Below are 13,688 nucleotides of genomic sequence, written 5' to 3'. Positions count from 1 at the left end.
ACAGAATTATACTACAAAGAAAATAAGGATAGTGTAGTTACCTAATGGTTTTTTTTTTTTTTTGGTTTTGTTTTGGGATTGGAGTTTGGTTCAAACCAATTGGAGAGGACCTTTTTTTAGCAATTCAGCAGGACTTCACCACTACCAACATTCTTAGCTAGATAGAGAACGTTGTATGAGTGCATCGTTATTATCTACAAACATGGAATTGGAAAATATATAACTGTTAATTCAACCTTGAACCAACTTCTGCCTATATACAATGAAAAAAAACAAATCACTATTTCAACTCACTATCTCATCAGAATGTATAAAATAATCTGAATTAAAAAATTCACAGATTAAAATTATGATATTTATAAATGTCAAAATCAAACTCCCAAATTTAAACAAAACAAACTCCATAAATGTGTTTTTCATGTTATAATCTCGAGCAGAATAGACTTGTGTACAATTTTTATAAAACAACACTTGTATAACACTTATACCAAAATTTACTCACATTCTTAGTTGTAAGTTATTGATTTGGTAAATGTTGGTGACTCATATAATGTATTGATACATTCATAGTTTTTTTAATCAATTTTTACATACAATTAATAATATCGGTTGTATACTTACACTGTTCTTTCCAAAAATTGTGTTCTCAGATTTTTATTTATTATTAATTCATAAGAAAATATTTTTTTTCAAAAGAAAAAAAAGGAAAAAAGGCAGAGAATGCAGTAAATAACATATTCACTGAGCTAAGAAAACTAAAAAGTGTGAAATATATTGCAGAAATATAGTTAGTGAGTCTGCTTGACTATGCTGCTTAACTGTGACTAGGAAGAAACTGAAATGTCTTAATGAATCTTTCCAGCCTTCAAAATAGATCCTTTTATAAATAAATAAAAATTATCCATGAATTCCAAAAAAACTGAATCCTGTAATAATGCTGAAAAGCATATTTGATGAAAGGAATGATGAATGAAAAAATAAAATCAAAGAAGGAGAAAAAAAATGAAATTCCCAAAATAGTGTTACACTACAACACTAGCAATCACCTTGTTTATCTTAAAAAAAATAGTTTAAATAATGTTTTGTTGGAAAATAGCATTAGCATGCCAGCTGTCATCGACTTGAGCACTATGGAGAGAATAATTTGCTTCAGTGCACTACCAATGGAGTCGAGAATAGCTGGCACCAAAAAATGCAAATAATTTGTTATTATTAAGCATGCAGACAATATATTCACATTTATCAAAACAATTATTTCTATTAAATACAAATTAAAGCAGATTAAATATATATCTTATTTAATAAAACTAATCATGGTGGAACAACACAATCATATACTTAACATGAAAATTCTTTTACTTCTCAAATATTTTTATAATTTTTTGTCGTAAGATCAGATAAATTAAAATCTAAAATTTGAATTTTTTTTTTATAAAAACATGGGGAAAACACTTCTAAACAACTTAGTCATCAAGTGAGTTAAGAATTATAAAAAAGTTGATAAAATTATATTGGTAAATCTGTATCAGAAAAGTTGAAATATCTCAGGACAAATAGATTGGTAACTATTAACGTAAAATATTAATTAATTGAAACCATTGAGGAAAAAATCGAATTTGAGAACATTTTTTTCAACGGATTTTGCTTCATTCTTCACATTAGATTATCTTCATTAGAGGACGATCAAATATGTAATTTAAGGGTATTCAATTAAAATTTAAAGTAATTGTATAAAATTCAACATATTCAATCATGATTTTATGATAGGTTAATAAAATTCTTAAAATCCGATTGTATTCAATTAGGATCTTAATAAAAATTTTACTTTCTAAGTGTATTCAATTACAAATTGAGAAATTGATTTTAAAGAATTGAAAAAGTTGAGAAATTATAGAAAATTTGAGAGAATTTTAAGTATTCATAAATCTCACATCTTCCATAAAATTTTAAAAAGATTAAATCAAAATTTATAAGAAATCTCTACAAATCAATTAAACTACATAAAAATTCATTAAAAAATTTTAAATTCTGAATTGAATACGTGCACCTAACATTCGACAATTCACCGTAAAAAAACATAGCTACTATCCCTCATAAAAAATATGAACTATTATCCTTGTTGCGATGTATTTAATCGGATCACAAACAATCCCATGACATCTCATGATATCATGAGGGCATAAACACATACAATTATCAAGAAGAACACAAAACCATTAAGCCACTTCTCCACCGCCTTGACCCCGTTGATTTTTGGGTGAGTTTGGGTGGTGTTTGGAGGTGATACGCAAGGTTTTGCCGAGAGGGAGAAGGGAGAGTTGCAGAGGGGGACAGATGGGAGGAGAGGCAGAGAGTTGTGAGGGATGAGAGAGAGTGACAGTATTGGAAGATGGAGGAGCCTGAGTGTAACGAGAGATTAAGTGAGGCGTGGGACACAGAACCACTAACCCAATTCCGGAGATCCAGCTGGAGGCCAGTTTCGGCACAACAACGAAAAAAAAGGAAATGGGTGATGGACGCGTGGAAACTGTAAAAAAAGGTATGGAAACGCGCACGAGAGCAGATCCACCCCACACTTTTTTGCCCACCACCCTGTCCAATTAGCAGCCTAGCATCCAATCCACACCCTCCAGCCCGTGAAACAGCCTGGCATCCAGCCCACGCCAGGCAGCAGGCCGGCCCATTTCGGACAGACCCAGAAGCCGACAGCGCTGCAGCGCGCGGGCCCCGCGTGTCAGCGCAAGTGGGTTCGATCCGGTGAGAGCCACGTGGCCATGCTCAGAGTCGTTGGATTTCCAACGGCTAGTTTTTGTAGGCCGTTGGATTTCCAACGGTAAAAAAAATTTAAATTTGACTTTTAAAATGGACCGTCTGATCACAGATCAACGGTCCACGTTTTTTTCACCCAAAAAAAAAAAAAAAAAAAGGCCCAACGGTCAGAATTTTGACCGTTGGCCACGTGGCAGCTTATTGGCTGTTGGATTTGATTATTTTTCAAATCCAACGGTCCAGATTAATTACAACATTAAAATTTATTAAAAAATAATTAAAACACCGCAATAACGGGCGGGTACACCAGCTTATGAAAACTAAAAATCAAGCAAAAAATTATTTTAAATTATTCGAAATTTAATTTAAAATGGGCAGAAGATTGTCTTGGTTAAAGCCCAAAACCATTACACACAGAAATAACAAACATGTTAACAAGAGAAATAACTATGCAGCAAAGTTAATTCTTTATATGTATTGAGTGTAGTTTTGCCACGACCACCACGATCCATCAGCAACATCTGCATCACCTTCGCTCTCTTTGTTAGAGGCATCATAGCTTCCGTCATCATTAACATCGTCACCCTCACCAACACCATCATCTGCATCAACAGTCATCATCTGCACTCCTTGTAGTTCTGGGGAACTCTTCCACTCAAAGCTGTTAATCTTCAACTTAGGGCATTCGTATATATTTACAGTTTTCAAGGATGGGAATTTGACAATGCAATTTCCAGAGAAGAAATCTTGCAGACTTGGTAGAGATACAAGGTTCAAACGTTGCAACTGGCAAAAAGAAATCTCACCATCATTTCCTGCATCATCTCCATCTGATGTCCTTGCCCCTATTTCTGTCATTCTTTCACATGCCCCAACCCTCATTGTTCTTAGCCGCTTTAAAGTTTTGGCTATCGTATATGTTGCTAAGTATTTTAAGTTGCAACAACCAACTACTACCAAAGTTGTTAAATTCTGGAAGGAGATAGCAGATGACCCTATATCCTTCAATGCAGAACCACCATATTCTTTTGTTGACACTATCTCTTCCATTGATACACGATTTCTAGCCATGGAAGACGATAACACAAAAGTTAAACTATTACAATCACGCACCACCAACTTTGTTAAGTTTCGCAACACAACCTGCAGTATTTGTACATTCCATTTTTAAGAGAAGAGAATTCACATTAATTGTTATTATCTAGTCAAATGGTATCTTTAGATAAAAAAAATTATACCAACAAATATTTCTTAATGCGCACTAGATAAAACGAATCACTTCAAATGATCAAATATATGTAAATTTAGCCACATAAAATCTAGGAGTTCTATGGTGGTTGTATCATTTTTCTTTGTAAATTATATCGCTCGAATAAAAATAAAACAACAAGTACTAATGGCATAAATGGGAAAGAATGACACTAGTGGCATACCTCCTCAGTAATGATATGTGTATATTGGGCATTGTTTTTGACATGGAGATGCTTCAGTTGTTGAAAATCTTCACTACCTGAGTGGTACACAACATTATCAGCTCCCTCCGACCCATCCAAATACAAATCTTCACATGATCTCTTCAACAACATTTCTAGACCATGGTCCAATTCACTGCCAGTTGGGAGCTTTAGCTTCAATGTGTTGAGGGTTTCATCCACATCGTACCATTCCCACGAACCACCGATTAATATTTGGTATCTTTGTAACTTGTCAGTGAACAAGTCCCTCGGAATACTGCCAGCATCTGGAACATGTATGCTTAATGCAGCTAAACGAGGCAAGTCCTTCAGTTCTGAAAGGCTAGCATTACTTCTTTCTCCGGTTACTCCTTCGGGCACCCATCCGTTGAAGCTGTGTTCCATTCTCAAGTCTTCTAGACTTGTCAAACATGATATAACATTAGGTGAAATCACTTTGAGATTATGGCAGTCCATTAAATCCAGCAGTCGAAGACGAGTCAATTTCCCTATTTCTTCAGGCAACTCTTCAAACGTGGAATGCACAAAGCTGAGAATTTCTAGTTGCAATAGCTGTCCGACTAGAGTTATGTCTCCCAACACGCATTGATCCAAACACAATGTACAAAGATTTTGTAGGAGATGAAGAGATGGAGGTAACGACCACATATCCACCCAGGCTAAATCCATATAAGCTCTTTCATCTCCTCAAAGAAGTTACCTGGGATTTCAAGCAACTGACCATCAAAGTGCAAAAACTCCAGTTGTTGGCATTTCAAAACTTCAGGAAGCCTAGGGATGTTTTTGCAAGTCAAAGAGATCATTGTGCAATTTTCAGAAAAATCCTTATTGTTTGGCCATTCCTTCAAGACATCTCCTTCTGATCTTAGTAAGGCACGGTGGCCTTTGGATACAATCGAGATGGCAACATCACTTAACAAATCATGCATTGTGATTAATGTATCGTCCTCGGTGTCGAGTAACAGACCAGAATCTTTAAGCTCTTCAATCCACGCGTGCAATGCATATCGTGCGTCCTCCACTGAATCGATGTTCTTAAACAAACCCAAACCAATTGTATATTTCAATAAGTCTGTCAGAGCAGCCCATCCCCTGTGATTTACCATAATTCCACAGATCAAGAATAGTGGCTTCAGCTTTTGATCATCCAATTGATTGTAACTCCACTCTAAAGCCGAGTATGCTTCTTGTTCGGCTGGGTCTTCGTTGTCAAACACTTTTAGGCGACCGGCATTCTTCCATACTGGTAAAGTACTTCTATTTCTTAAAGAGCTTGCGACTGTGACAACCAAAAGTGGCAAACCTCCGCATTTTTTGGCGACATCGGTTGCCACAGTTCGTATGTCGGGATTTTTAACAACATCACCTGCTTTCGTCTCAAATAAACGCCAAGCTTCTTTCTCGTTTAAAACTCGAAGCTCAAAGTCTCTTTGCAACCGCTTCTCTGAGGATAGCAGTTTTCGAGTTCTGGATGTCAAAAGTATTCTACAATTCGGCAGACAAGGAAGTCCTACCGCCTCCAAGTCAATGCTTTACGAAATGTTGTCTAAAATTACAAGAACTTTCTTGTCTTTGACCCTGTTACATAGATGAAGTGCTCTTACTGACATAGTTTCGATTTCTTGAACTTCCATACCCAACTTTCTGGCAATTTCTTTTTGAATTCCTTCAAGGTCCGGATTTTGCACACTTCTTATCATAACCGCATCAGCAAATAACTTTTCTTTTACAGCTTGCCTAAGGACTTGTTCAACCAGTGTGGTCTTCCCCACGCCTCCAATACCATACACCAAAATTGTTGGTATTTGACAGTTTACTAACTCAATACCAAAATATGTGGGTGATAAGTTTACAAACTCTATCACACCTCTTTCACTTTGCACTCTCAAATAAAATTGGACAAAGAAAGAAATAGAGAAAGGAGGGAAGCAACAAGCTTTGGCTAAACACTTGGACTTTGATATATGAAAAGGTTTACAAACTATTGGAATAAGAAAGCTTACAAGCTTCTTCACAATTGGAAGTGGGATTTGGATGGGATGATTTACAATGCTTGAGAACTTGGGTATTTATAGCAAACCAAATGATTAAACTAAGATTATTTATTACCACACAAAAACACATTAATTGCACCTAATAATTTTTATTCAACCATACCTAACATTGCCTAACTTTCAATGCCTAACTTTGACATTGATTTTCAACAATAGCAACCTATTTTGATTTGAATTTCCAACACACCTCCTCAAATCAAAACGCCTTCATTCCTAGCATTTCACGCAGTAGCCGGAATGTTTCAATTGGCAATGGCTTTGTGAAGATGTCTGCCACTTGTTCCTTGGTGTGACAGTAGACAAGTTCAATTGTCTTTTGCTTCACATGGTCCCTTAGAAAATGGAACCTGGTATCAAAGTGCTTGCTCCTTCCATGTTGAACAGGATTCTTTGCAAGTTTGATTGCAGACACGTTATCTACATGAATCACAGTCGATTCCACTTGTGGATGACACACTGACTTCAACAGATTTCTTAACCAAATTGCCTCACACACGGTTGAGGCTACAGCAACATACTCGGCTTCACATGATGACAAAGCAACAATTGATTGCTTCTTTGAAGTCCATGAGAAAGCTGTTGATCCTAGAAAAAACACATAGCCAGTTGTGCTTTTCCTTTCATCTTGGTCACCTCCCCAATCACTATCTGAATAACGAAATAATTTTGCATCTTCACCAAAATTATAAAATAGACCATAGTTTAGAGTACCTCTTATGTACCTCAAAATTCTCTTGGCGGCCAGCCAATGAGACTCCCTTGGTGTTTCCATGTATCGACTCACGAGTCCAACACCATAAACTATATCAGGTCTTGTGATTGTAAGGTACCTTAGGCTTCCAACGAGGCTTTTGTACACTGTTGAGTTTACAAACTCACCCTCTCCTCCTTTGGACAGCTTCAATCCAGTTGCGACTGGGGTATTGACAGTGTTGCACTTGTCCATATTGAACTTCTTCAATATGTCTCTCATGTACCTTTGTTGAGAGATGTAGATACCATCACTTTCTTGCTTCACTTCTATGCCAAGAAAGTATGACATTAATCCATTGTCAGTCATCTCGAATTCACTGAACATGGATTGCTTGAACTCATGGAACATTGCCTCATTGTTTCCTGTAAACAATAAATCATCTACATAGAGACAAATAATTAAGAACTCCCCTTTTTCACCATTCTTCATGTAAACTGAATGCTCATATGGACATTTCTGAAATCCATTTTGGTGAAGGTAGTTGTCGATCCTTGAGTTCCAAGCTCGTGGTGCTTGCTTGAGGCCGTACAAAGCCTTCTTCAAACGATACACCTTATCTTCTTCTCCTTGTACTTGGAAGCCTTCCGGTTGTTCCACGTACACTTCTTCCTCAAGTACTCCATTAAGGAAGGCTGACTTGACATCTAGTTGATAAATTTTCCATTTATGATGTGCGGCAAGAGAGATTAGCAATCTTACCGTGTCAAGTCTCGCAACTGGAGCATAGACTTCATCATAGTCCACTCCATACTTCTGTTTGTAGCCCTTTGCTACAAGCCTTGATTTGTATCGATCCACACTCCCATCTGCAGTGCGTTTGATCTTGTAAACCCACTTGACACCAATAGCCTTCTGATTTGGTGGGAGCTTTGTCAGCTCCCAAGTGTCATTCTTCTCGATGGCATGGATCTCTTCTTCCATGGCTTTCTTCCAACAATCTTCTTCCACAGCTTCATTGAATGAGAAAGGCTCGTGGTCTGCATACAAGCAGAAAAGGTTGGTTTCTTCTTCTTCTTCTTGTCCATAAATCTCTGTGAGACTCCTTAACCTCACTGGAGTTGAGGAGCTGCTTTCCTCACTAGATGTAGGACCACTCCTTGCAATTCTGTGCACTGGAGTTGTTGTGATTGTTTGAGCAGGCTGTTGCTCAATCGGTGGTACAACTTCTGGTTCTTCAAAATCAGTGGAGACGATCTTCTCTTTACTGACTTCTTTGTTGTTCCACTTCCATGTCTCTTCCTCAATGAAGGTAATAAAATACCTATTACCTCCATAAGACATGGGATCCAATGGACCACATATATCTGTGTGCACCAACTGCAGTGGTGCCTTTGCTCTCCATGTATCACCAACAGGGAACGATAGTCGTGCTTGCTTGCCAAGCACACAACCTTCACATACTTGGCGTGTGGCTTCAATCTGGGGTAGACCACGAACCATTCCTCCACTTGACAGCAACTTTAGGCCATTGAAATTAAGATGGCCAAATCGAAGATGCCATTTCCATGACTCATCTTCCATTACACCGATGTTGCAGCTTCCAATCTTTGTGTTCAAATTCAACGGAAACATCCGGTTCTTTGACATTCGAACACGTGCAATAAGCTTTCTCCTTGCATTCCTGAGAGTGAGAAGCATGTTCTCCATATGTATAATGTACCCTTTCTGGAGCAGTTGACCAATGCTCAGAATGTTGCTCTTCATACCTGGTATGTAGTAGGTATCGGAGATGTATTCTTCTCTTCCATCCTTCTGGATCATCTTGATCTTCCCTTTGCCTTCAACTGGCAACTTTGAGGAGTCACCAAGACTTACAGATCCATAGGCCCCTTTTTTGAGTTCGGCAAAAAACTCATTCTTTCCACACATGTGATTACTTGCACCAGAGTCCAAATACCAAACATCTTGTTGGCTACTGGAATCATGGTGTGCTAGTAAGACTGTAAGTTCTTCATCAGTATTTCCACTTGATTCTGCCATGTTGACATGCTCACCATTTTTATGTGAACATTCATTGGCATAATGTCCATATTGCTTACAGTTGTGACACTGGATATGCGCCTTTCCTCGAGTAGATCTCCACTCCTGAGACTGACCTTGATTTTGTGCATAGCCTCGACCTCTTCCTCGGGCTCGTCCTCGGCTACGGTTGGATGAGCTCCCACGACGTGAGTTCCACTGCCCACGACCTTTATTTGGTTTGTCAATATTCAACTTTGACTCCAAAGCTTGCTCTAGCGTTGTGGGGCTTGCATTCTTCTGAATGCGTTGCTCGTGAACTAGGAGGGATCCTAGTAGCTCTTCTGCGCTCATCACCTCCAAATCCTTGGATTCCTCAATGGCAGTCACCACATGCTCAAACTTAGATGTGAGTGACCGGAGTATCTTCTCCACAACTCGTACTTCATCGAGTCTCTCGCCATTTCTCCTCATCTGATTTACTATCACAATGAGCCTTGAGTGATAGTCGGAGATGCTCTCCCCTTCATTCATATGAGCAGTTTCAAAATCTGCTCGAAGTGATTGTAACCTCACTTTCTTGACTCGATCTACTCCTTTGTAGATTGTACTGAGTGTATCCCATACTTGCTTGCTCGTTGTTGCTTCTGCAACCTTCTCGAACGTTGAATCTTCCAAACCCTGGTATAGAAGATACAGCGCCTTTTGGTCCTTCTTTCGTAAGTCCTTGAGAGTGTTCCTTTGATCCGCAGTATATACGGCTTCTTGCTCGGCAGTGGGTACAACATACCCACTACTGACAACTTCCCATAGCTCCTGTGATCCAAACAATGCTTTGAATTGGATGCACCATCTTTCATAATTTTCTTTCTTCAATGTGGGAACTTGGAGTTGCACTAAGTTGGACGCCATAACTGCTGCACCTGCCAGAATGGTATTCTGGCTCTGATACCAATTGTTGGTATTTGACAGTTTACTAACTCAATACCAAAATATGTGGGTGATAAGTTTACAAACTCTATCACACCTCTTTCACTTTGCACTCTCAAATAAAATTGGACAAAGAAAGAAATAGAGAAAGGAGGGAAGCAACAAGCTTTGGCTAAACACTTGGACTTTGATATATGAAAAGGTTTACAAACTATTGGAATAAGAAAGCTTACAAGCTTCTTCACAATTGGAAGTGGGATTTGGATGGGATGATTTACAATGCTTGAGAACTTGGGTATTTATAGCAAACCAAATGATTAAACTAAGATTATTTATTACCACACAAAAACACATTAATTGCACCTAATAATTTTTATTCAACCATACCTAACATTGCCTAACTTTCAATGCCTAACTTTGACATTGATTTTCAACAATAGCAACCTATTTTGATTTGAATTTCCAACAAAAATCAGGTTGGTATTAGGAATTCTCAGTTCATCCATGATTTCCTTTACAGTTGAAATCCTCGAATCAAATGCCTCATAATGTTTGTCAGATACCACGGATACCTCTTGTGGGCGGACATTGTACGAAATGCTAGAGAAATCTGTTTTTGCGTAGAGTTCAACAAGTTCAACAACCGCCTAGCTTGTATCGGAGCACCGGGTTTGGACAAACCCCACGGAGACAGCTCATCTTTGCTTGCGTATCAGGCTTCCGTAATTCGTTCGCCTCCTCGGTGATCTTATCCGCGTCTTTCCGCCAGTTCTGTACATCAGTGTGGATTGTTTCACCTCTTTCTTCAGCTTCTACAACCTTGAGCACTAGCCGCTCTCTAGCGGCACTTAATTTGTCCACTTCAGTCTGTAGTTTCTCATGTTTGCTTTTGCAGTGAGTTAGGTAACCCACTTGGCGTCTAGCTGGTTCAACCGCATACTTGTCAACTATTCTGACAATTAGACTAACAATCTCCATGCCTGCTCATGAATACAAATTAAATTAGAGGAAAAGGATCTCAAGAAATACTTTTCTTTTCTAATTGACTTATGAGTTATGATATTTCAACAACTTATAAATAAACACATTATGAAAGACGGAAAATTCTATTCCACTTCTGGAAAAATATTACTTTTTGAATAAAACATTGTCAAAAATTAGAAACTAACTCTAGTTTCTTGGTATTTAATTGTAATTTTCTAATATTAATTACGTTGTGTAGGATACATTCATACCAAAACTAGTGTGGGATACATTTTTACCTATACTTGTATAAACATCATAGTGCTCTCTCACATTTTCTTGAATAATCATGTTGGATTCTAAGAAATCTGATGGACAAACGGTAAGAACGCTTACAGTTCTTATAAGGTCATGTCAGTTTGTTTAAATGGCTTTTCCATTTGTGTTTTCATATTTGTAAAAGAACACATTTATTTGTTTAAAAACTTCCAATCGACATACATCATTTTATGAAAGATAAATAACCCAATTCCAAATTCCTTTGAAAGGTTATATGTCTAATGGCCTTGCTTCAATTCCAACCAACCAAGAAACATCTTCATCATCAAATAGCCACAATAATAATACATATAATTATATCTAAAATTTTACAACACCCTCCACTTTTCTCCCTATTTTTTGGATTTCAATTCGAGCAGGGCTTGACAAAAAGTCAATTTTATATTTCATTATTTAAATAATTCCCTAAAAGCTAAAACCAACCAATGAACGGGGAGCTAAATGAGATTTGGTTTTGATCCTACAACTTGGAACACAAGAAATTTGTATGTGTTTGTTTGCTTGAATTCCATAAGGCTAGTGTTATGTAGCTGCTAGTGTTACTTTGTTGTTAGTGAAGTGTATGCACTTCATATTTGTAAAAGAACACATTTATGTGTTTGGTTTCATTAGACAAGTGTATGCACCAAATTAGTTTTTTAGATTGAAGGGCTCAGAGTAATTGTCTTTGTTTGGTAGTGAAGGAGAAGAGATATGAATGCATGATGGATGCTGAGCTGCTACTATTAGCTCAAGCATTTCATCTCTATATTTTTCTGATTTTCTTCATTCTTTTTCAAGATTACATCACGTATGTACACTGAATTATTGCAGATTTAACATAAACACGATAAATAATCAATACATTGACTAAAAAGTACAAGCTTGCATGGCACCAGATTTAGAAGCAAACCAAATGCCCGTTTACCAAAAAACTCACGACTGTTGTTGTTGTTGTTTTTTTTTTTTTTTTTTTTTTTAATTTTATAAAAAGCATAGGGTTAATTTTTATGACCTAGGGTTAAGCGATAATGAGTTTAGGACTCCGTCCAAAGGCCGAGTCCTAAACCCTAAATTATAATCTACACCCGCCCACATCCCGATTCCGACATCCTTATCTATCCACTTATCATGCTTCAATTTATTCTTATTTGTAAAATTTCTTTAGTGTTATAAAGTAAATCGATTCTACAAACTATTGAATCCGGAGCATTTTTCTCTATTATTAAGGGCCTAATTACATGTGAAAAGCCCCTAAATCAAATCAAATATGAAGACAACCACCAAATTACCATAAATGAGATCCAAGATGCAAAACTCAAATCAAATATGGTTATAATTAAAGAACATACCCTTAGCTATGTTGGTTATGGATGAAGTGAGTTGCTCTTCAATATATATGTTCCTTGGAGCATCAATACAAATCGGTTGTTCTGTAAATTGAGAATAAGCTAATAAAGTAAGAAGGGAGATAACGTAATAATTTCTTTTTTTTCTTGCAAAGTTCTTCTGGATACAATTGCAATTTGCTGTCCAAAAGAAAAAGGAACTAAGAAATCTAAAAGCATTAAGTTTTATCTTCTTCTTCTAATTTAACATGTGTACCCTAAAGCTAAATGAAATGATTATCAAACCGATCCTAAATCATATGTAAAACTGTGTGTACTTAGGATGGATTAAAAAGTTTTGCCCATGCGTTGCTACGGGATTAAAAATTGTAACAGATGTCGTATTTCGAAGATACAAAGAGTATGCCAAAACAAGCAAAAAATTTTTGCTTCAATGCTAAAAACTTTTGTCCAATATTTGTTGATTGTTAAGGAAGCACCCTAGGCAAGGAAAGAAAAATATTGAAACACATGAAGCAATTTTATATGACAACAGAATTATACTACAAAGAAAATAAGGATAGTGTGGTTACCTAGTGGTTTTTTTTTTTTTTTTTTGTTTTGTTTTGGGATTGGAGTTTGGTTCAAACCAATTGGAGAGGACCTTTTTTTAGCAATTCAGCAGGACTTCACCACTACCAACATTCTTAGCTAGATATATAACTGTTAATTCAACCTTGAACCAACTTCTGCCTATATACAATGAAAAAAAAACAAATCACTATTTCAACTCACTCTCTCATCAGAATGTATAAAATAATCTGAATTAAAAAATTCACAGATTAAAATTATGATATTTAAAAATCTCAAAATCACAAAACTCCCAAATTTAAACAAAACAAACTCCACAAATGTGTTTTTCATGTTATAATCTCGAGCATAATAGACTTGCGTACGATTTTTATAAAACAACACTTGTATAACACTTATACCAAAATTTACTCACATTCTTAGTTGTAAATTATTGATTTGGTAGCAGTTGGTGACTCATATAATGTATTGATACATTCATAGTTTTTTTAATCAATTTTTACATACAATTAATAATATCGGTTGTATACTTACACTGTTCTTTCCA

At 36.7% G+C, this 13,688-nt stretch overlaps 1 pseudogene; it reads right to left on the bottom strand.

Annotated features, from left to right (window-relative positions):
- Nucleotides 1-3,056: 3,056 nt before the first annotated feature.
- On the bottom strand, nucleotides 3,057-13,268 carry LOC137716764 (probable disease resistance protein At4g27220; annotated as a pseudogene).
- Nucleotides 13,269-13,688: the final 420 nt, after the last annotated feature.

Source organism: Pyrus communis, chromosome 15 (assembly GCF_963583255.1).
Source record: "Pyrus communis chromosome 15, drPyrComm1.1, whole genome shotgun sequence".
Classification (NCBI taxonomy): domain Eukaryota; kingdom Viridiplantae; phylum Streptophyta; class Magnoliopsida; order Rosales; family Rosaceae; genus Pyrus; species Pyrus communis.
This window is presented reverse-complemented; position numbering and strand designations above follow the sequence as displayed.